This window comes from Thermobia domestica, chromosome 2, assembly GCF_964235325.1.
Source record: "Thermobia domestica chromosome 2, izTheDome1.hap1.1, whole genome shotgun sequence".
In the NCBI taxonomy this organism is placed as follows: domain Eukaryota; kingdom Metazoa; phylum Arthropoda; class Insecta; order Zygentoma; family Lepismatidae; genus Thermobia; species Thermobia domestica.
This window is the reverse complement of record NC_137455.1, coordinates 246,495,217-246,521,128: the sequence shown is the minus strand read 5'-3', so window position 1 is coordinate 246,521,128 and position 25,912 is coordinate 246,495,217. Positions and strand designations below refer to the sequence as shown.

The following is a 25,912-nucleotide window of genomic DNA, read 5'->3' as shown; positions in this document are numbered from 1 at the left end:
CTATATGATAGGGTTAGTAAGACTTTCTCTGCTCTCCCGCAAAGTTGTGATACGATCTAGTACAGGATACAGAAGGAATTAACAATTTAATCAAGTTGTTGTATTACTACACATCTGCATCCGCCTCTATCAACTCTGGTCGATCTCGTTGACGCGACATGTTTGGTTTCTATACTCCTTTCTTCGTTTACTGAACTAAACAGTAACTATTCTGAATTATATTACTGCGCATGCCTCGTAGATACATATTTTCTGATGCCAATAGTTTCCGTTTTGTCCAAGGAATGTCCTTTTTCTTATTCGCAGACTGACCCTTTTATTACATTATATGAGGAGCATGTAGGTATAAATACCTCATGTATTACATAGAATGTAGGTTTAACCCTTCCAGCAAAGAAGGAACATGTGACCATAGTTTACAACCCACAGAAGTGATAGCTGGTAATACAGTGGTCGTTTCCCTAACGGCAGGGGGTGAGTGGTGCCCTTCCCGCTGGTATAGTGGCTAGCATGTGCGCCTTTGGTGTACGGTATCCCGGGTTCGATTCCTGGCGGGAGGGCCTTTATGATTTTTAACTGTTCTCGATGTTTCTGCATTCGTGTCCCTGTCGTTGTAAGTTATTAGAAAAAGCAAGTTAAACGAGTGAATCAAGTAAAATTAGCAATAGTAAGTTACTGAAACAAGTTTGGTGAGTCAGTTCCAAAACAGAAAGTGGACAAAGCACTGGCTTTTCGCGCCGTTCATACGAGTTCGAATTTATCTTGGCTTGATTTTTTATCCATTTCAGAGAAAGGATTGTTTTTTCGGCTACAGGTAGTCACTGTTCTCGTATTTTTCGCCGTCCTTCACAGTTAAAGTAACTGGCTATTCTTATTCTTTCTACGAATGATGGATCTTCTCTTTGGTTTCATGTCAAACATGCACACGTAATGAAAAGACGCTGTTGATAATAATAATAATAATAATAATAATAATAATAATAATAATAATAATAATAATAAGAAGAAGAAGAAGAAGAAGAAGAAGAAGAAATATTACTAGCTAACTCATGTGTGTCTTTCGCACAATATAATTTTATATTATCATGTGGAAATAAGTAAGGCTGGCTGTCGCCCCTCTAAATTTTTTCGATGCACCTTTTGGGTCCAGTGTCCGACGTTGGTCCCATCCCACTATCACCTCCTGTTCTCTCGATATAAATTATCAACATTTCGCTAAAGAGGGCTCTGCCGTGACCTCATGACTCCCCATGACAATGACTCTTCGTTCTTTTCCCATTGAAATCGCTTATTTTTCTGAGTTCTATGAGTGCATACTATCCAACGTTCTCCCATCACTCTACTATTTACCGTTCTTTCGATATAAATTGCTAATATTTTGTTTGTAAGGGAGATATGGCGTTACAATCATTACGTTTGAAGTGCCACAAAGAACACCTATTATTATTATTATTATTATTATTATTATTATTATTATTATTATTATTATTATTATTATTATTATTATTATTATTATTATTATTATTATTGTTGTTGTTTTACTTAGCACTAATGTTGCCCACCACTATTTGCAATGCAATGTGTTACTAAAAAGCAAATCAAATAACACTCCTCGCTATTCACACTCCCGAACTCGAAATATATGATTTACAGTTCTCTATGTTAGGGGAAAGCACATTTATTATATTATTCTTTCAAATAACACGTTTCACATGTTACTTCACTTTCAATGGGTAACTTCATATCCTAACTAACAATTATCTTGTTCCGGTAGGAATATATCACCCCCCCTGCAAAAGAAAACGCCGGATCGTAGCGAAAGGGCGTGAGCCTTCTGAGGTTATTAATAGGGACCAATATTTCAATAAAAGAGGATAAGTCCCTGCGCACAAATATTTCAGTAAAAGAGGAAAAGTTACTCAAACTTTGTGAATACCCATTTCTGGGCGAAATTTGGTTCCCTGGAACTTTTTAAGAGTTTGAAGGGCCGCCATTTTGAACATTTTCATCTGATTATTCTGGTTGACGAACTCAGTCAAGATACGAGTATTACAACAATTAATGTTTGTGCGAAGTTTCGTCTCAATCCGCTGAAAATTACTGTGGTTATATCATTCACAAATAGCGTTATACATATATATATACAGACAGATAGACCCACAGAGGGAGAGAGACAAAGTGTCTTCTACCCTTCTCGCGCCTGTGTTGCGTGAGAGCTAAACCGGTCCTCTTTGCAAAACGTATTGACCAGCCTAACCTAAACACATGCCTCTTAGTAGTTATCGTAGAAACATGGTCGAGAGGTTTAAGGCATATAGTGATTGTATTTTTAATAACCATGAGTAGAGGTCTTCGCGGATACAAAATATCGCATCCGCATCCGTACCGCATCCGCATCTCTATCCGCACCCGCATCCGCAGATAATGAGGTAGCAAATATATACAACTTACATATTCTATAATACACGTAGTTTTCTGAATCAAACGAAACAAAATATTATATGTTTCCTCGTGATCAAATACCAACTACGATAAATAAAATGCAATATAAACCGTGCAGATACAAATTAGAAATTAATGAACGATTTATGTACTTACCCAAGATCTTCAAATGCACATATCGGACCAAAATAATGCCACGTAAGTAATATCCCCTCAATCGACTAATTTTAGAGCACGTCACTACGTTTTTAAACTTCATCATTACTCATAAAAAAGGGGGGATTTGTTCTAAACACAAAGGCGAAATAGAAATAATCGTTATTAAGAAATAAAAATTAATCACAGGACCGCAAACACATCCAAATATCCCGAACTGACACTAGCACCAGTAATTGCACTAGATTTAAAAAATAAGTGACGAAACTACCAATGCAATACAATGTATGCTGTCACGACCAAGCTCCTTCGTGGCTGAGTAGTTAGCGTACGCGCCTTTGGCGTGGGAGACTCGGGTTCAATTCCCGGCGGGAGCTAATGTGGTTCGGATTCGACGTTAATCAGTAGGTCCACGTCCCATATAGCCTCGCTGCTGAACGGGACGTTAAACTCAAAATCAATTCAAGCTTTCACGACCACGCTTTTACTGAAATTAGAAGTGAAAATAACTTCGAATATAAAAAAATAGGAAGTCTATATTGTTAATTTCGGGAAGAGGCAATAGAGGAAGTTTAGAATTTACTGCTTCTCTTTGCAACCCCGACTCATTGTTGGACACATTTAGGGTTGGAGAAACAACGCATTGGTTGTTCTTTCTTTCTTTACCAGAGGCCCAGAGAGAGAGAGAGAAACAATTGCTGTTATGAAACTCCGATCCCTCGGAATGTTCATTGAGGTCCGTGGCACCTCTCCGAAGAGAGAAATCTGTGGGGTCGCAAATCTGCATTCAGTATCTGCTGTACTTCATAGGAAACAGTGAAGATTTTTTTAAGAGAGAGGGAAAGAGAAAGATAAGCGTATGATGTGATTTGTTTACTATTTCGGTGACCTACGCGCTTCTCCAGTTTGTCACGAAAGGCAAAGATAATTCTGCTGACAAGTTTTCAGTTTATGGAAGGGGATGCGGTGTTTTAAATTAGGGTTTTGGTTCCTGACCTCTCAGGCTAGAATAACTTTATTTGAAGACATTTCTTCCTTTTCAAGGCGAATGGTCTGAAAATTTTCAACTTTATCAGAGGGGCTTTGGCGGCAATTATTTTTCTTTCTTTTTTTTTTATAGCAAATAGCGGTTCTTGAGAAGTAGCGATGGAGCCTGTCGTTTCTTTCTGTTTAGTTTAGAGATGTCATTCACCTACAAAACGGCTGCTAAAAATATTGAAAACAGCAATAAAAGGACAACTCTCTTGTGTCATTTTTTGTCCTTTTGCTGTCACTGAGTCACAAGCTTCAAACACACTTGTATTTTAATTTTAGTATTTTTCAACTGGTTTTAAAACTTTTAATTCAAAACGAACGTTTCTAGTGCTCTTTCCACCATTATCAGAAAATTCACAGCATTTTTTTAGGTAGAGAAAATGTAGGAAACATTATCCGCAACTTTATCCGCTATCCGCAAAGAAAAGAGATATATATCCGCAAATACCCATTTTGATGAGGATATCCCCGGATATATCCGCGGATATCCGCATCCAAGCAGACTTCTAATCATGAGTATGTGTATCGAACCCCTCTACTTCCATGTTTTTTTACTTTTGCAGTTACGTTGGAACGTTCAATTTTAATTCCTTACTAATTGCTAATGGCGTTTGCATTCAAAATAAGAGGAATTTTAGTGGCATTTGTTTGGATATTCTTCTCTTTCGAAATGAAGACAAGAATAAAACAATTAAAAATGTCCATGCCGGGGATTTGAACTGGCGTCCTTTGCATTTGTAAGCCTGCATCTTAACCATTACACCAAGATCATGGTTGGGTGAACGTTGACTTGTCGGTGTATTTGTTCTATTTGTGTTTTATGTTCCCACTTCGACAATTTTTACTATTTTTTCTCCGTTTGGCAGCTGTTTCTGGCTTTATCTTTCGGTGTCGTCCTTTATTTACACTATGCACTATTCATATTCACAGCTTGTGCCCCTCTGCAATGTCTTATTCAGATTAGACTTTTCTTCTTGCTCCTGAGTAAACATTTGATTGGTTTAATTCTCATACTCCCCATGGATGGAGCGCAGAAATGCCAGACTCGAAGAGTAGGTGTACATTTACTTTCCTGACAGGTAATACAGAAGGTGACTATCGAAACAGTTCTCTGTTCTAAGATAAATCTTTGTGGTTCGGATCGTGTTTTCCAAAGAACACCATATATTAATCTCAGTATTGCTGCCTATGTAAATGTATTATTTCTTCATATCTATATATATAAAAGAGAACGTACAAATCCTTTGTTAGCTCATCACGCTAATACGGCTGAACCAATTTCTTTCATTTTTGGGGGGTTATTAAGATTTGGACCCTAGATGGTTTTTATCATATCACTTTAATTTTCAATTACCAGTGTCTTGAGATAATTGACCATTCAAGTGTCCATAACGTACAAATCCTTTGTTAGCTCATCATAGCTAAATCTAACCGTATTTATATGCAACCCACATGACCGTGTCACTCGGCGGGTTAACATAAATGACAGGCGATATAATGTTAACATTTACTCCAATCTTCTATGGTTTTTATCATATCACTTGAAAGCGAAAAAGTAAAAATTATCTAAGTAACAAAGTTTATTGCGTTCCGGGGTGACCCCAGCGAAGCGGGGTGAACGCTGCTAGTACTGTATATTTAGAGAAATACAAATACCCACCAGGCATGAATCAGTAAATCCTTGAAAATAGATGAAAATATCAAATCTAGAACAACTGCTGAAAATAACTTCGGATATGATTGCCTCCATTGAGACACCTTCTCCAATCCTCCTCATTCCAAATTTTTTTCTTTCAGGAGGAAAGCAGATCTTGCTTGTCACACTGAGTATGTACTGAAATTGAAATTGAAACATTTGAAAAAGCTTGAACCTGGCCGGAATTTGAACCCGGGTTCGCCGAGTAGAAGTTCAAGCGCTAACCACTTACCTACCGCGTCACTTCAGCTTCCACCTAAACTATTGCGTAGTTCAATCGTTTCATGTAAGACTATACACAAGATACTGATGCTCGTATAAGGTCATGTTCCTTACGTGAGTGTCACAATGACTTACTCGAAATTTCCTTCTTTAACTCGAAAACAAGTTATATAGACCTCCGTCAATGAGGAAAATATCGCGAAATGTTCTTCAAGTTGAGGCTACATCATCGTTTTCAATTATGGTCCCGGTTTACCTTACTATTCTTCATCAATTTAACTGTAGTTTCCAAACAAGAAAAGGCGGTAGGTATTATTTTCGCATTCTTTGAATTGTATCAACACGTTTAGGAATAGAAAGTTCTAATAGTATCTTCCGTACTAATAGTTTATTCGTAACCGTATTCGTAACTACTACTTTATTTTCTTATCTTTGTATGTGAGGAATTTGTGGTAGATTGGCAAAATATGAAACTGGTAATGCAGAGACGGGTTCGAATCCTCTTGTGGCAAATATCTTTCTTAATTGGAAGGCATTGTTTACGTAACTGGTATTCTAATTTAGTTATTCCATTATTATTATTATTATTATTGCAAAGTCGAGACAGCTACATATTTTATATTATATGAAGTTTTTGATTATTCAATTTGAAGTTTTTTTGTTGGAATGGAACGTATCTGAAATGGGGAATTTCTTAAAACATTAATGTTACTAGCAATAGTAGTAGTAGTAGAAGTAGTAGAAGCATAAGCAATTTCTGTGAATTAATAAACTTTATTTTTGATTACTGGTATTTTCACCTCTATTAACGATATGCCTTACGTATGCATTAATTGTTCGCTAAACACGTTACGTTCCAAAACAGTTTGATCAGTGGCGGTTCTTCAGATTTTGGGTCCCCAGCAAAAAGAATTCTAGCCCTCTTGACAGGAACATAATTTCAGGAAATTGAAGGGGATGCAATGAAAGTTGGTCTAGAGGCGTCACAGGTCGGCGGGGTTCCAAGGAACAGAAGCTCTGGTCGGGAGTCTAACCCCCAGAAACTGCTGGATTTACTAGAGTATTGTACATTTGTCAAGAAGGTCCTTTAAACCTCATTCTGTATACTAGGGACTCACGGGACAGAATTCTAAAGATGCATAGGATTTAATGTACGGAATAAACAATATTATTTTCGCATACACATGAATAAAAATCTAAATTCCTTGACTTCTCTTGACCTGTGAGTTTATTGTTCGGTTTAACTTATCGGGCTTGATATTAATAACGACATAGGAAGGAATTTAAAACAATCAGCTAACATTTAACATCGTTTGATTACTGCATTAGTATTCAAATAATTTGATTGATATTGAGATAATTGACAAAATCTCCTAAAAACATTCAATTTTAATCATTTTTCCTCCTTCTAAGTATGCAACATATGAGAACTGAGAAGTCCCATTCAAGTGCAAAATTATAAGGCTTCAAGTACAGATCTTACAGAGTAAAATTTCTGGGGCTCTACTATAGAATTTTGTCCAATGAGTCCCTAGCATGCAGAATGAGGTTTAAAGGATCTTCGTGCCAAATGTGCGATATTCTAGTAAATGTGAAACTTTCTGTGGGATTAGACCCCCGACCACAGCCTCTGTTTCTTGGAACCCTGCGAACGTGTGACACCTCTAGACCCTCTCTCATTACTTTTCATTCAATTTCCTGAAATTACGTTCCTGTCAAAAGGGCTAGAAATCTTTTGCTGGGGACCCAAAATCTGAAGAGCCGTCACTGATAAAAACAGGCAAATAATACCATTAATTGATTATCATCTCAAGGGACTTCTAAGGAAATTTGGGAGGGGTCCCAGCTACTTTTCAGGGTTTAGTAATCGGGTTTTGAGTAACTTCATACTGCTGTATTCAATAGACCTAATAAATATGACGTTCAGGCAGTTCGGCCCTTTGGGATTTCTTGTTTTCAAAAAAAGCCTTTAAACTTCGCCTGTCAAAATGATGTTCTATTACTATTGGTGCTTATCCTTTTATAAAAGCGTAGTCAGGTATATGATAAAACAAATTACAAGGGTCGATGTGGTCCTGGCCGTACCCAAGGCGGCCCTCTTATATGTATCTGTTCGCATGGAACTAGTTCTACTTCACTGGTAGTATGTGCAAATAATAATAATAATAATAATAATAATAATAATAATAATAATAATAATAATAATAATAATAATAATAATAATGTTTATTTCTGTGCCATGAACAGCCTAACGGCAAAAATACAGCACTTTGTCAAACAAACACATATTACATACAATGTAAGCTACATACTAAAATAATAAAACATAGTAATAAAATAAAATAATATCGGATTAATAATTTCTTGTCAAATTAAGACCATTTTTTAATCTCAAAATAGTCGTCATAAGTACTAAAATATAATATTTGTCAATCTCTAAAATTCATGGTTTTATACTAGTAAAATAAATTAAACTAAATTAAAAGAATTGATCAATCTTCTTAAAATTACAGATTTAGGATTCAAAGAAACTAATGTTGATCTATTTCTTGTATTATACGTTGGTACCCTTATACCTATATTATGCAAGCAATGTTCACTATGATAACTATTGTCTAGTAGTTTCTTAATAAAATCTCTTTCAATAAGTTTTCTCCTGTCGCTCAATGCTTGCAATCCCCAAATTTGACACCAGCATTCATAACTACGTGAGTAGTAATCTCTATTCATTTTATGGCAGAGTAACCTAATAAAACATTTTTGTACTGACTCAATTTTGTTTGCCAATGTTATACCTATACTATTCCAAATAACTACACCAAATTCTAATTTTGATCTTGCAAGCATCTTGTATAAATATACATATGAACTGGCATTTCTAAACTCAGGCCATTTTTTGAAAATAAACCCTATTATTCTTCTAGTCCCTTGGATTGTATCATTTATATGATAGGTAAATTTCATATTTGTCAAACACTAGACCTAAATCTGTAATCTGTCCGGCTTTATGCAATGTTACTCCATTAATTACATATTTGCTTACGTAGTATTGGGTTTTGTTAGTATATGATATGTATTTAGTTTTCTCACAATTTATTTTCAATAAGTTACTTTTACACCATGTACTAACAGTATCTAGATCTTCCTATAGTAAGTAGTTATCATACTCACTATTTACTATTCTAAATAATTTTAAATCATCGGCATACAACAAAATATTTGAGCATTTAATTTTCTCAGGCAAATCATTAATAAATATTGAAAAAAGAAGGGGTCCCAGAGGAGATCCCTGAGGTATGCCATTCTTTATATAACCGTATATTTGACCAATTTTTACTTTAAACGTTCTGTTTGCTAGATAGCGAATGTAGAATGGAGATAGACTTATGTTTCGTAATTTATCAATAAGAAGTTCATGCAGTATGGAATCAAAAGCTTTTGACATATCTATATATATAGTGTCTACTTGTAATCTATTCTTAAGTCCTAAATGTGTAAAATCAGTAAAATGTACAAGATTTGTTACAATCGATTTACGTTTATAAAATTCAAGCTGAAATTCACTTAGTTTTTTACATTAAAATATATATGTTTGTGTATTATAATTTTAAAAATCTTGCAAAATGCATTGACTAGTCTTATTGGCCTATTTTTTTTATATAATTCTACTACCACCTGTTTTGTGTACTGGTACAATGTATACTTGTTTCAACATTGAGGGAAACTCACCATTTCTCAGGGATGCATTAAATATATTTGTTAAAACAGTTGACAATACGGTACTACAGGCTTTAATTATATAATAGGGGATATTGTCAGGAGCAGGAGCTGTGCTCGCCTTAATAACTTTGATTGCATGAATTACATCAGACTCAGTGATATTCGGTATATCTATGACGTCATGGTTGCTAATGAGCGAAGGAGAATTCATAACCTGGCTATCTGGGTAATGTCCTAATTCTAAATTAAAATTTTCACTAAAAACTTCTTTAAATAATTCCACAACATCATTTAATTCTGTGACTGATTTGTCATTATGTTTCATTTCAGTTGGTATTTGCTTGCCATCAGAATTTTAATTTTTTTTCTTTCAGAAAAACATATTGTTATTGACAACACTATTTTCCAGACTCATATAATGATTTTCTCGCCTCTAAGTATTTCTTTTTGACAATTTTCCGTAAATCGGAGTATCTTTGATACCATGTATTACTATTTGTTTGCCTTGCTTTAACAAAATATTTGGTCTTATTAATTAATGATTTCAGCTCCTTGTTCATCCAGGGGTCTGTATTTAGGCATATTGCTAATTGGTTTCTTAGGCACACAATTATCTAACACAGCATATATATTGTTATACAATATATTGGTCAATTCATTAATATTACTACTCTTTGTATCTATCCGATCCATTTTCTTAATTCCATTATATACACCTAGAAAATCAGCATTTTTAAAATCATAAATTCTGGCTTGAATTGAGGTGTTCCCAAAGTCATTATTATATTTGTTTCTTATTTTCCATTCAAATAGAAAAGGTGGATGGAAATGATCAATTTTTGTTAACGGTAGAATTTCAAATATTATTGAATTATTTTCCATATTGATTAACAGTAGGTCTAATACTTTATCCTTCTTAAAGGGATCATATGATCTATTCAATTGATTTAACTGGAGAACATAACATAGTTCAACTATTTTTGCAGCTTTTGTCTTAATATAATAATTACTTATATTTATATTTCCGGTAACCCTATCTATTCCATCTACATTAAAATCAACTAAAATTATAAAATTATAGTTTTTTGTGAGTAAAAACATACATAGCCAGTCACAATAATTAGTAAAATTCGTCAACGGTAAATCTGGTGGGAAGTAGTGTAAGCACAACAATAATCATTCATTTTCAGGGATTAAAACTCTAATTATAATAACATCAAGTATTTCATCTGGAGGATTTATTACTTCATACGATTATTCGTTCCTTATTATGGTCATACAGCCTCCATCCTTTGTTTTACTTACTAATGTCAAGTTTCTATCTTTTTGTACGACATAATTTTTTTAGAGCTGTACAAAATGTTGGTTTGTTTCTTTTAACCACATTTCAGTTATGCAATAAAAATCATAGTTAGAAGAGTTTATTTCATCTATAAATAGCTTTTCTTTTGTATTTAAACCTTCACATTTTGATAGAATAGCTGTAAGTATGCCATTTGTGTTGTGTACTAATTTATTCTAGTTTATTTACCTGAATTATTCCTTCCAGCCGGTTCAGTTTCAGCCTCATGACATACAATTTCGTCTTTCAATCGTTCAACAAATCTAGTAAATAGCACACCATCAGGCCATACATTTGGGTTACAAATAGCATTAAACTCACTTTCTTCTACACTAACATAAAACGAAGAGTAACTGGCGTGCGTAGTTCTGGCCCCCCACCATCACGCAATTCTTCAAAAACAATTTCAATCGTTTGTACTTCGTTTCCTCCCCTTTGCGCCGCAGTAGCTCCGTTTGCTCCCTTACCGTTAACGAGAAAATGGAACCTTCAAGTGGGGGGGGGCAGAACAACGTCGTCCCAGCCCCCCCAACTAAAAATTATCGCTGAGGGGAACGGATGGTGGCATTCGTTTGTACTTCGTTTGCTCCCATTTTCTCCGCAGTTTCTACGTTTGCTCCCCTACCGCTCCCGAGAAAATGGACTTTTAAACTGAGAGGCCAGAAAAAGGTAGTCCCAAACTCTCGAATTAAAAACAGTAACACAGAGGAACAAATGGTCGCATTCGTTTGTACTTCGATTGCTCCCATTTGCTCCGCAGTTTCAGCGTTTGCTCGACTACCGTTCCCGAAAAAATATAAATCTAAAGTGGGGGGGGGGGCAGAACTACATGGTCCCAGCCCCCGCACCCAAATGGTAGAGAGAAACGGATGGTGACATTCGTTTGTACTTCGTTTGCTCCCATTTTCTCCGCAGTTTCTACGTTTGCTCCCCTACCGCTCTCGAGAAAATGGACATTTAAACTGAGGGGCCAGAAAAAGGTAGTCCCAAACTCTCGAATTAAAAAAAGTCACACAGAGGAACAGATGGTCGCATTCGTTTGTACTTAGTTTGCCCCCATTTGCTCCGCAGAAGCTTCGTTTGCTCCTTACCGTTCCCGAAAAAATGGAACCTTAAAGTGGGGGAGCAGAGAACAACGTCTTCCCAGCCTCCACCCAACTAAGAATAATCGCTGAGGGGAACGGATGGTGGCATTCATTTGTAATTCGTTTTCTCCCATTTGCTCCCTTACCATTCCCGAAAAAATAGAAATTTAATGTGGGAGACCAGAACAACACGGTTTTAGCCCCTCCAATCAATAGCAGATAGGAACGGATTGTGGCATTCGCTTGTACTTCATTTGCTCCCATTTGCTACGCAGTTCCTAAGTTTGCATCCTTACCGTTCCCAAGAAAATGGAACTTTAAACTGTGAGGGGCCAGAAAAAAGGAGCCCAGGAACTTCGAGGGGCCAGAAAAAAGTGATCCGAGCCCCTGGAATTAAAAACAGTAACACAGAGGAATAGATGGTCGCATTCGTTTGTATTTCCTTTGTTCTCATTTGATCCTCGGTTTGTCCGTTTGCTCTCCTACCGTTCACGAGAAAATAGAATTTCCAACTGGAGAAGCCAGAACAACATGGTTTTAGCCCCCAACCCAAATGGTAGAGAGGAACGGATAGTGGCATTCGCTTCTACTTCATTTGCTCCCATTTGCTCCGCAGTTTCTCAATTTGCTCCCCTGCTGTTCCCGACAAAATGGAACATTATATTGGTGGTTGAGGAAAACGTAGTCCCAGCACCTCGAATTGAAAATAATTTCAATGAGAAATGGATGACGGCATTCGTTTGCTTTTAGTTTAGTTTGCGGACAAACCGGACAAATTGCGAAGCGAATGAGAGCAAAGGAAGTACCAACGAATATGACCATGTGTTCCTCTCTGTGATTTTTTTAATTCGAGGGGCTGGGATCACCTTTTCTGGCTCCTCGAAGTTCCTGGGTTTCTTTCTTCTGGACCCTCACAGTTTAGAGTTCCATTTTCTTAGGAACGGAAAGGATGCAAACTTAGGAACTGCGGAGCAAATGGGAGCAAATGAAGTACAAGCGATTGCCACGATCCGTCCCTATTTGCTAGTGATTGTAGGGCTTGAACCATGTTGTTCTGGAAACCCACATTAAATTTCTATTTTCTCGGGAACGGTAGGGGAGCAAACGGAGAAACTGCGGAGCAAATGGGAGAAAACGAAGTACAATCGAATGTCATAATCCGTTCCCCTCAGCGATTATTTTTAGTTGGAGGGCTGGGAAAACGTTGTTCTGGCCCCCTAATTTAAGGTTCCATTTTCTCGGGAACGGTAAGGGAGCAAACGGAGCTACTGCGGAGCAAATGGGGGCAAACGATGTACAAACGAACGCAACCATCCCTTCCTCTCTGCTATTTTGTGGGGGGCTGGGACCATGTTCTTCTGGCCCCCCACTTTAAATTTCTATTTTTCCGGGAACGGAGGGGAGCAAACGGAGAAACTGTGGAGCAAATGGGAGCAAACGAAATAAAAAAGAATCCGACCATCTGTTCCTCTCTGTGACAGTTTTTTATTCGACGGTCTAGGACTACCTTTTTCTGTCCCCTCAGTTTAAATTTCTATTTTCTCGGGAACGGTAAGGAAGCAAACGGAGCTACTGCAGACAAATGGGAGCAAACGAGGTACAAACGAATGTAACCATCCGTTCCTCTCCGCTATTGGGTGGGGGGCTGGGACCATGTTGTTCTGGCCCCCCACTTTAAATTTCTATTTTTCCGGGAACGGTAGGGGAGCAAACGGAGAAACTGTGGAGCAAATGGGAGCAAACGAAATACAAACGAATGCGACCATCTGTTCCTCCCTGTGACAGTTTTTTATTCGAGGGTCTGGGACTACCTTTTACTGGCCCCTCAGTTTAAATTTCTATTTTCTCGGGAACGTAGGGGAGCAAACGTAGAAACTGCGGAGCAAATGGAAGCAAATGAAGTAAAACGAATGTCACCATCCGTTTCTCTCTGCTATTGGGTGGGGGGCTGGGACCATGCTGTTCTGCCCCCACTTTATATTTCTATTTTTTCGGGAACGGTAGTGGAGCAAACGCAGAAATTGCAGAGCGAATGGGAGCAAATGATGTACAAACGAATGCCACCATCCGTTTCCCTCAGCGACTATTTATAGTTAGATGGGGGCTGGGACAACGTTGTTCTCGCCCCCCACTTTAAGATTCCATTTTCTCGTTAACGGTAAGGGAGCAAATGGAGCTACTGCGGAGCAAATGGTAGGAAACGAGGTGCAAGCGATTGGAATTGTTTTCGAAGAATTGCGTGATGGGGGGGGGGGGGCAGGACTACGCACGCGAGTAACTGCTATATTTAGCTTGTAATTGAACACGGTTTTTAACAGTAATATTAACCACAAATGCAATAAGATCCTCACAAGAAACACGAGGTTCAAGTCTCGTTACAAACAGTGCTGCTGTACGAGGGGCCTTTTTGTCTGCCTTTAGTTTGTCCGTGGTGTTCTTCCCTTGCATAAGATTATTACGGTTTCTGAAAACGAAGCCTGATTCATTCGTTTGTTTCACTCCTGTCTGTACTTCAGCGATATTTCGCCTTGGGCGTTTGGTTACCAACTTCCACTTACTACCACTTGTTTCCTGCTGTGATGTGAAAGAAGACACTCCTCTGACCTTGACATTCATGTCTTCAGAGTCGCCTTGTACCTTGTTTTGAACATCGGGTGTTGAGCTATTGATCACTTCAGCAAATGTTTTCGGTTTGTTGTTAGTTGATAGTAGTTTATTCAACTTAATATTTTCTTGTTTAACAGATATCACATCTGCCTTCAGTGCATATTTTTCGCTGATATCACTTAATATAATTAAAACCTGACAAAGGTTATTATTCACTTTTTCACATCAGCATGTAGAGCAATTCTGTCCATTATTGCTTGAGAAAGAACCTGATTTGTCTAAGTCTTCATTTTCACTTAACTAAGCATCAGAATTCACAGTTTGGTCTCTTTTCCGAGATCTAATATGCTTCGTCACTGTGGGAGTGATGGCTGTGTTGTTATCACGATGCCTTATGCAATTTTGACGCTTATACGTTGATATATCATTCACCAAATACATTTCATATTCAGTGAGTCCAAATTTTAAACAATTCTTTACGTGAAATCTAATTTTACATAAACAGCATTCTAATATTAGCTGCTCACCAAAAAATGGCTTGAGACACAATCCACACGTGTCCTCAGTCGGCGCCATCTAAGCTAATGCGCCAATAATAATAATAATAATAATAATAATAATAATAATAATAATAATAATAATAATTATTATTATTATTATTATTATTATTATTATTAGTAGTAGTAGTAGTAGTAGCATTATTATTATTATTATTATTATTATTATTATTATTATTATTATTATTATTATTATTATTATTATTATTGGCTCAAGAGGCCCAGGCGGGAATCCTCGCCTTCCCGCCCGGGACATTAGGAGCTAGTGGTCTACCATGCCACGCTTAATTGCATGCATGGGGAGCATGCCCGCGACCGTTCGGTCTATTTAATGGACGGGTACCGCTAAAATGTGTCGCACCCTGCCCGTAGTTCCTCGATATACGCTATTGATACTCGTGCACGCAGTGCACCGTCAGAATTTGTCCCCTAATTCTGACTCGCCGAAGCGAGGTAACCCCCATTCTCTGAGGGAGTAGGATACGCCCACTGCGCGGCCAGACCGAAGTCCTGAGTGCCTACCAGTAACCTACTGGTTGAAACAGACTGCTAGCGAGTCAGTCCTACCATGCTCTGCAGGCATGGCGCCCGAGTGTTATAAGGCAAGCTCACCTCCCGCCCCACAAGCTCCCACAAGCTACCGAATCCCACGGTATGACCACAGCCCGGCAGAGTCCAACCCAATTCCGGGGCCCCAGGCAATGCCCGAGGGGGCTTGTTCAATCCCGGCCCTGCCTACCTCTATCGTTCAACTGGCAACCGCTTTGTCGTGTAGAGGTATTACGCACACGTCGAGATACTCCCGTATCTCATCCCGGACCCAATGGTACGTGTTGAGTCACCATTTGAGTTTGGTGCCGGCCCATATCCGACAGAGTTTCCTCCCTTTGGCAGGATCAGAACCGTTACCCAGATTCCTGGGATTGGCCCCTCCCCACCTCCGTTTGGTCCCCCAGCAGGCAGGACTCCAACACTCCCCTCCTGGTAGGGTCGTCCGAACAATACGGGACTTACTCTAATTACGGTAGAGGTACACCGTACATTACCAGAGCCAATGACTGATATAGACCGTTTGCGCAAGGCAGACATTGTCATTTGGGAACCGTGTCTCCCGAGGGAGCCGTGTCTCCCCTGGTAGGCACGCCCAAACAATACGGGGCTACCTATCTTTAACGTGTTTAGGTACCACGTACACGTTGTAGCAAGGCTACCTGTCCGAATCCCAATGGTACGTGTAAGCCACCATTAGAAGGGACACCCACACCCTTCCTCCGGTAGGGTCGTCCAAACAATACGGAACTACCTCTTCTTACGGGAGAGGTGAACCGTACATTACCAGACCCAATGGCTGATGTAGACTCTCTACCTTTAAAGACAATGGCCATTTGGGAACGGTGGCTCCCCTGGTAGGTTCGTGGACCCTGCACCCAGTAGAACGCAGAAAAACCTGGGACGAAGAAGCCCACTTCCTCAGCGCTCCTGAGGTACGAGTATGCGTTAGATACTAAGTATCCCATCCCGGACCCAAGAGAACGCATTACACTCTCTTTGAGGGAAGTGCCTACATCTTCCTCCCGGTAGGGTGCTGGATCTGCCCACACCTTTGGGCACACCAGCTACCCACTCTTTTTAGCGTGTTGGGGTACAAGGCCTTATCTCCCGGACCCAAGGGCACGGCCTAGTTGCCCATTTCGGGGGATACCCGAAGGCTCACCCCCGCCGGTAGGTACGGCAGTCGAAACTACCTACCCCACTGAGGACGTGATGGGGTCAGACGTACTCTCCCAGATCCAATGGCACGAGTTAGTCGCCCGTTTCAGAGGATGCCCCCGGGCTCACCTCTGCCGGTAGGTTGTTGTCCTGCATTACATTCAACCTCACAAGAAGAAGTTGAAGTTCGAACAGGACACTCGAATGGAAAGTCTGTTTCCAAACTCCCACTCAAACCAAACTCCCCCAGGGCACACTGTGGCTACAATGCATACCACAGGACGTGGGCCCTTGGGGTCCCTCCCCCTTTCTCACCACGGGCTTGAGACCTGCCCCTGGCAGCGAGGATTTCATTTTGCCGTGCTCCTTTGATTCCTCGTCAAGAATTCCAAAGGGACCAATACGAACTATCGCCAGTCATGTCCATGCGGTTATTATTATATATTACTTTTTCCAGACGAATTGTTTCTAAAGTGAGCTTCGGGGGTCAAGAGTAACACCTGTCTCTACATCAATAAGTGAAAAATATTGATATGAGTGCGTATAGTTGTATGAATTTTGTTGGCAACTGTTGCCGATCATTAGGAAGTGAATATGGAAGAACTATGAAATAAAATTAATTACTTATTATTTATTATAATAAAATTATAAAATTATATAGCGAACGTATTTCCTCTGACCCCAAACTGTTATTGTTGAATATACAAGGTTACAGGAGCACGCTGATTGGAAAATTAAAAAGACATCAATGATTTAACCCTTTATATGCGACGTCCCTTTTATCGCCTCCGTGGCGAAGTCGAAAGAACACTCGCTTTCGGACCATAAGGATGGTGGTTCGCTCCCACGCCGGGGTACTAATCTTCATTGTGTTTTAGACTATCTTTAATGTACACAAATCACGCATATAGGTGATTTGACATATTTTGTTGAGTAATTTTGCGGTTCATTGGCGTTTCGTCGCGTCTCTGCCGCTGGTGGAACACGCGTGATATAATTTTCAAAACGAAAGTGGGACCACAGCGGATCGTCGCTGCAGGGTATCTAATGTTTGACGAGAGGTCGCTAGTTGCTCATCGCTGGTCCACCAACGCTTTCAATAAGTTCTCTTTTTCTACCTTTCACAAAAGAACGTTCTTACAAAGTAACGTAATAAATAGAAAATATACAGGTTGACCGCGTGACTATGTTAAAAAATGTAAGGAATGATTCCCGACACGGAAACAAGAAAAAAAGTTAAAACAAACTTTTGTCCAACGTACATAATTTCGGAGCTACAAGGTACCGAAAGCGTGGGAAAATGACATTCAAAGCTCTAAAGCTCGACTATGGTGAATGATAGAGCTAATGCGGCATGGTCACGTCAAAGACACCGACGCTGCTGTATTCAAAAAGTCTTAGGTCGAGATCGTGCAATTCGTGCACAAGGGATTCCCCAAAGGAGCGTAGGGATTCCCGGATAATCTGTCAAGAATGATGGGTCGAAAAGGATACGGATGTTTAGCTGTCCCAACTGCTAGCAATAATGCGTCTGTACTAAGTCGATATCTCACACAAGCACAAAATGGCGAACTGTTTTATACGTGCCATGTGTGGTTGCATAACGTGCACTAAATAAGAGTGGGAAACATGAAAGGAAAATGTGAATAATTTGGTACAAATGGTAAATACATTATATTACGATGTCCTATCATTGAACAGACGCTTTTAATAAAAGGTAATAATCATGAAACGTACTAAAATGTTGTAAAAGGATCACACTATTAAAGTCTTCCTTCCATGTAGTTTTGTCATTGAAAGCAAGTAAAACTAAGGGGAAAAACCGGGGGATATGGGTGCTTTCTTCCAGGCAGAAATCTTATTTTATTTGATGATACGAGCCGAGGATACCTTTTACGAGAGGGTTTTTTTTCCGCCATCCCATGTTAATTTGACCACTGCTAGAGAACAGTAAAATATCCGTTTTTTATTATTTGCCGTAATGTGCGTCACCCGAACATTAAAAAAGAACAAGGAAAAACAATTTATCAGGACTTTTGTTTTAGTCACTGCTTCCGCTGTTTTGTAGGACTTATTCCGAGATTTTGTCTAGAATGCTTAACATGTAGTTATATTGTTATCGTTTAGAAGATATTTTGTTTTCACAGACGGTGTTATCAGCTGAAGTACGCCACAGTTTACAGGTTTGATAACAAGCATTGTTCTTCCTTCTGTCGTAGAAAACAATCGAAGGTGGAAGGTCATTCTTCATGTGGTTTGTTCGTAGCGTACGAGTTCCTTAGTGCAGTTTGTGCTTTGCTTATTCGAATGCGAGATCAAATGGAGTATTCGATAGCAGAACTTGAGGACATTATATTTGTATACGGTCAAGTAAATGGCAACAGTCATGAAGCTGATAGGTTATATCGACTGAAGTATCCACAAAGAAGATATCCAGCCCATACCATGTTTGCCAGACTTTTTGAACGCTTACGCGACACGGGGAATTTACAACCTCAATACTACGACCAAGGAAGACGAAGAACAACAAGGACTCCGGACTTTGAAGAACAAGTGCTTGATCGTTTCGCCCAAAACCCAACAGTAAGTCCCAGAAAGTAGCATGTGGAAGGGGAGTAGCACAAGATACTGTTTGGAAAGTAGTATACGAGCAACAGTTACACCCCTATCATCCGCGTCCAGCTGACTTTCAACCTCGCGTTCGGTTTTGTGAGTGGTTTCTCCAACGTTCTGTAATTGATCCGGAGTTAGCTTCCTACGTGCTTTTCATCGACGAAGGTTGTTTTACGAAAGACGGGATATTTAATAGTCACAATAGTCATGTATGGGCAGACGAAGATCCTTATGCAACTGTGGAAAGGGGCCACCTAGACCGATTCGCCATAAATATGTGAGCGGGTATTATCGGTGATCAGATAATAAGTCCACATTTACTACCACCACGATTAACTGCACCAGCGTATACGAGATTCCTGCGAGACATATTTCCAAAGTTATTAGAGAATGTCCCTCTCGGTGTTCGTCAACGGATGTAGTTTCAACATGATGGTTCTCCAGCCCACTTTTCAGCTAGTGCTCGAGATTATTTGAATCAAACGTTTCGTGACAGATGGATGGGAGGAGGCGGTCCTTGTAATTGGCCTGCACGTTCCACAGATTTTACTCCACTTCATTTTTTCTAGTGGGGTCATGTCAAAGCACTTGTCTATGAAACGCCTATAGACAACGCAGAAGAACTATTAGCACGAATACTCGCTGCCTGTGATACTGTAAGAACAGATCCTGGGTTGTTACAGCGGATGCGTCAGAACTTACTGCGACGCTGTAACGCCTGTGTTGAAGTAGAGGGACGCCATGTCCATCACCTATTGTAGAATAATTGGGAGATTTGTCTCGTTTACAGGTAATTGATAATATTCTTGGCTGCATTCAATCCTGCTGTAAAATGTTGATTGAAGACATTATTTTCATTCTTGTGACTTTTGCTCCTAGGACACAACCTGTTTTGCATTATGGTTGTTTCGCTCAGTTTTGTTTATTTGTTTTCAATGACAACAATACATGGAAGAAAGACTTTAATAGTGTGATCCTTTTACAACATTTTAGTACGTTCCATGATTATTACCTTTTATTAAAAGCGTCTGTTCAATGATAGGACAGCGTAATATAATGTATTTACCATTTGTACCAAATTATTCACAGTTTCCTTTCATGTTTCCCACTCTTGTTTAGTGCGCGTTATGCAACCACACATGGCACGTATAAAACTGTTCGCCATTTTGTGCTTGTGTGAGATATCGACTTAGTACAGACGCATTATTGCTAGCAGTTGGGACAGCTAAACATCCGTATCCTTTTCGACCCATCTTTCTTGACAGATTATCCGGGAATCCCTACGCTCCTTTGGGGAATCCCTTGTGCACGAATTGCACGATCTCGACCTAAGCATTTTTGAATACAGCAGCTTCGGTGTCTTTGACGTGACCATGCCGCATTAGCTCTATCATTCACCATAGTCGAGCTATAGAGCTTTGAATATCATTTTCCCACGCTTTCGGCACCTTGTAGCTCCGAAATTATGTACGTTGGATAAAAGTTTATTTGAACTTTTTTTTCTTGTTTCCGTGTCAGGAATCATCCCTTACATTTTGTAACATAGTCACGCGGTCACCCGGTATATCAAAAGTACGTTTGAATGTTCGGGACTCATATCACCTTTTCGGGGGCCAACGGTTAGAGAATTTTATTTCGCCAATATCAAGTAAACTGGATAAAATATTGAACTCGACAATCTCCAATATATATTAGTTTCTCGTGAAAGAATACAATTATAAATAAATACTCAAACAGATACATTTAACCAGTAGTTTCACATAACATTAGCCTCGAAGCTCCAATAGAGCTTTAAACTTTCTCATATCTACATGCTGCAACAATATCCATTAATTCTACTTCAACAATTTAGTGTGACAATTTAGATTTGAATTCTCTTGACTATTTTTGTACATAACACTCTCTATATTATTATGACCGAAACAAGAGTTATACAACATTAAAATGGTAAAAATGTGCAATTTGCTTAAGACACTTTACACCTATTTTCCCCGTCCTAATTAACAGCGATGTCTCACATTAGTGGTATAAGCGTTAGTTTTACGCTCAGGTGGTTCTGGGTTCGATTCCTGTTGCGTAATTAAAGTTAATTTTTATCATTCGTAATGTTGATACTTCCAATATCTGATAACATAGATATATTCAATTTCTCTTGGTCTTAGTGTTGATACGACTTTCTTCAGTGCAGTCGCAGTAGAACAGTGGCCTACGAAACACGCCAACCGTATTGACTTTGATTCGTACTGTTTGGGAACGTAACGTGTTTAGCGAACAATTGATGAATACGTAAAGCATATCATTAATAGAGGTCGAAGTACCACCGATCAAACGCAAAGGTTATTATTTCATTGAAATTCCTTATGTTTCTACTTCTCCTTCTATTACTACAAATACTGATATAAATATTAATTTTTTAAGCAATTCGCCATTTCAGATACGTTCCATATCTACAAAAAGACTTCAAATTGAATAAACAAAAACTTCATATAATATAAAATATGTAGCCAAATCCCGACTTTCCAACATTTGCCATGATGGGATTCGAACCCGGGTCTCTTACATATGAGTTTTTCTTTGGCAATCTTTTTTCTAATTCTCCTCAACAGTGGTATTGTTCGCCAGTCGCACTTCACGTTCTTTCAACTTATTCCAATCACGACATGGACACGATCACAGAAATATCGAGAACAGTTAACATTTCGACCTTGCTCTTCACTGTGATTCGAACCCCCAATGTGCTTCACCTTTAATCGTCAGTAATATGCCAAAAAATATTCATGCAAAGATAAGAATAAACTAGTAGTTCGGAAGATACAAATACAAATTTCTACACGTGTTGCTACAATTCAAAGAATGCGAAAATAATGTCTGCCGTGTTTTATTTTTTCAAAGTTTGAAGGTAGAGTGAGGAAGAAAGAAATATAATTCGGGACCATACTTGAAGACAATGAGGTATTATCAACTTGAAACACGTTTTGTGATATCTTTCTCATTGCCAGTCTATATGAGAAGGAAATCTCGAGTAAGTCATTGTGATACTCAAGTAAGGAACGTCTCCTTATACATGCATTAGTATCTTGCGTATTGTCTTACATGTAATGATTTTAATTATGTAAGAGTTGGGGTGAATGCTGAAGTGACGCGGTAGGTAAGTGGTTAGCGCATTGAACTTCTATTCGGCAGACCAGGTTGAAATCCTGGTCAGGTCCGAGGTTTTTCAAATGTTTCAATTTCAATACATGCTCAGTGTGACAAACAACATCTTCTCCCCTCCAGAATGAAAAAGATGTTGGAATGAGGAGAATTGGAGAAGATCTGCCAATGGAAATAATGATTTACAAACTTATTTCCAGCAGTTGTTCTAGATTGATATTTTCAGCTACTTTCAAGCATTTTCTGATTCATGATTGGTCAATGTTTTTATTTCTTTGAACTTACAGTATATTGAAATAATAAGTTACATATGCAGCAATATAGAGATTAATATGTGGTGTTTACTGGAAAACACGCTATGAACAATAGAGATTGGTCTTAGAATGGAGAAATTTTTCCTGTGTCGTCAATTCACAATTTTACTTGCATAAAGACCTGAGTCAGTGCTACCAACTGCTATCAGTGCGGAGAAAAGTTACGTGTAAGTTGGGTTGCATCTACCCTGGCGTTTTACAAACTGTAAATTATCTGGACCCCAAGTAATTGAATTAGAGCACTTAGGGGGATACTTTTGCTGGTGACTGTACATAAGACAGAGTGAATAATGTTATTGGCCTTCTCATACACACTGTTCGTCACGCTCAGTTTTTCACCATCTTTGGACCACTTCAGATGGATTGATCCAAAAATATTTTCTTGCTTTACACTCACTTTAGACAGGTACAGATTCTGGAATATACAACACAAAATTGATGAATTAGCGATTTTTTATATCTCTGATATTTGTGTATGTAATACTTTTGAAAATAAAGCCTTTTGAAAACAAATGAATCATTTACACTACCCTAGGATATTGGTTGGATTACAGTTTAGCGTCCCTTTCAGTAATGACATTATATATGAGACGTGGATGCATAATTTCACGTCAGATCCGAATATGAAGGCTAAGGGGAAAAAAGAAGAAATGTCACAAAACTGTATTTTCCAGACAACGACGTTTTAATATTGATAACCGCGTACAAAATGAATAGTGTTAGTCAAATCTCTTGCCCCTTTCCTTGGACATTTCTACATCTACGCATGCATGGCATATACAGTTAAATAGTACCAAGTCACCAACAGAAAGGGCAACCACCCGTTAGAGCACACATATGGACATTTTTGTTTTTTCCCTTACCCTTCATTTGAGCTCCCACCGAGAACTGGACCATCTCATACGCCGAAGACGCGTACACTAACCATTTAGCCACAAGGGAGCTCCATAAAACATGTTCTTTGTATTTAAAAAAGGATGGAAATCAGTAATAACACATGAAACAAAACATCGACAATGTTTGGTCTATTTTCTTTCGAAGATACTCACAAATTTACAAGAGGGAAATGAAATTAAGCTTTTAAAATATACGAGTAAATAATAATTATGTTTGCATGTTCTTTTCAGTTCACAGAAAAATGTACGCGCATTGCAAATATCTTTTGCTCATAATATATGTAGTTTTTCAAGGACATAATTTAATTCCAATATACCTAATCTTTTTCAGACATTTTATAACGTTCTACTTAATCGCTTATATATTTCCTATATGAGTTGCTTTATACATGGTTTCCCATAATGATGGAACAGATTATAAATACAAATAGCATCTACTGGCAATAGATCTACTGATCTTAGAGACCAATTGATGTCACTAAATCATGAAGTGCCCTGGGAAGTGTTTGCGGAGAGTTCCCACAGGCTGTCGTCCTGTGTGAGAGGTAGCTCCATACTGTTGCATCCAGAACTCCTACAGACCACGATGTTCTAACTCAGGAATGAAAAACGTATTGAGCATGTGCTTAGAGCGTTCAGTATTTTCTGTAATGGCACTTATCCGATGATACATGCATGAGTCATGCCACAGCAAATGGTAACTTGGATACTATGCAAGGATTTCTCGTGCATATTACGAGGATTTTGTCGACCGAAAATCACAGATTTCCTTATTAATGTAACCAGATATCTGAAAGTTGGTCTCATCTGACAAGATTATGTGCTCAAGGAATGTTTCGTTCTCGTTGCACTCATCGAAGAGCGTATTCAGACAACGTTTCTTGACTAAGTATATCTCGCGGGAGCAACTGCTGTGCTACTTGTAGGTCTATCTTATACAGATACAGATGTAGGTATTGTCTCATAATCTTGTAGACGTTGCTACGGGAATATTCACTTTGTGGGACTGTCGATATTAACAACAAATTGATGGGTAGAGTTGAGTTGAGTTGATTTTAGTTTAGCGTCCCTTTGAGCAGCGAGGCTATATGAGACGTGGACCAACTGATTAACGTGGAATCCGAACCACATGAGCTCCCGCCGGGGATCGAACCCGGGGCTCCCACGCCAAAGGCGCGTACGCTAACCACCTAGCTACGAAGGAGCTCGATGGGTAGAGTTGTTTGAAGTCACTTAAATACTTTGTAATACGTTTGGTTGTCATGGGATCGAGATTGTCGAAGTCGTTTAGAGGACGTTTTTGCTGGCATTTCCTGTTTCTCGAAAGTTTATCGGTGCACGAAGGATTATTTTCCAAGACATTGTAGCATGTTTATTGGAATGTGTGAATTTCCTTTATGCTGCGAAAATTGAGTTTCGAGAAGCAAAGTACTCCTCTAAAACATACACAACTTCACTTAGGGTTCACGATATTATCGAGGACTAAACACCTACAACAAATAATGAGAAAATAAAATAATGACTGCATAAACTCACATGCATTGGCCTTCAAGGACAGTAAGATTACTCATGTGCCTCCAAATTACAAATAAAATGTATCCCATCATTATAGAACATCCTGTATAATAAATCACGATCACGATGCAACTAAACTCTGATGCGTATTTTTTCCGTTTCAAGATTAGTTTCATATCTATTAATAGTTTCTTATTTTTCCAGGCTAACGTTTCTTATTTTTTGCTTTCCTATATCCAGCTCGAATATGTTCCGCTAATTTAACGTTTGATGCGGGAAAGGCTTTTGTCACTCATCTTTTTTCTAAAGTATAACACGAAAGCTTCTGACAATTGTTATGATTTAATGTTTAAAGAGTCAAAAACGTTTCCTTTCCCTGCTGCTTGTCACCAGAATTTTTTTTTTAAAAAAATGGAAATTTTAATGTGCTACGCGCTTTCATTTTCACAGCTGCAAAATTCTGCTGAAGAAATAAACACATAATTTTTCAAACATATACAGCGATAACATTTCTATCTTACTGGAGGACACACGTTAGCTTCTTCATGTCATTCAAAGCAAGCCTCGTATCTTATCTCAACTAATTGTGTACTGTTTTAAGACATAGGCCTACTTCCACTTTCGTGCAGTTGTCAGATTGGTACAACTAAGCTTTCTATCATTTGCGTTGCCCAGTTTTTGAAGTAGTTTTACACCAACTTCCAACTTTAGAACTTCATTATCACGTTTGTTTTCAATTCCTCAAAATTCCAAGTTTTAAGCTATATAACAAGTCGTGTGAGATTTGCATAGATTGAATCTCAGTTCAACAATGCAATTTGAAGGAAGATAAAGGAAAGTAAGGGAAAA

General features: G+C 38.6%; 1 protein-coding gene across 2 annotated transcripts in view; it reads right to left on the bottom strand.

Annotated features, from left to right (window-relative positions):
- LOC145678425 (alpha-1-inhibitor 3-like) overlaps positions 1–25,912 on the bottom strand; it is a 2,648,409-nt gene that overhangs the window by 128,147 nt on the left and 2,494,350 nt on the right. The window lies entirely within an intron of this gene.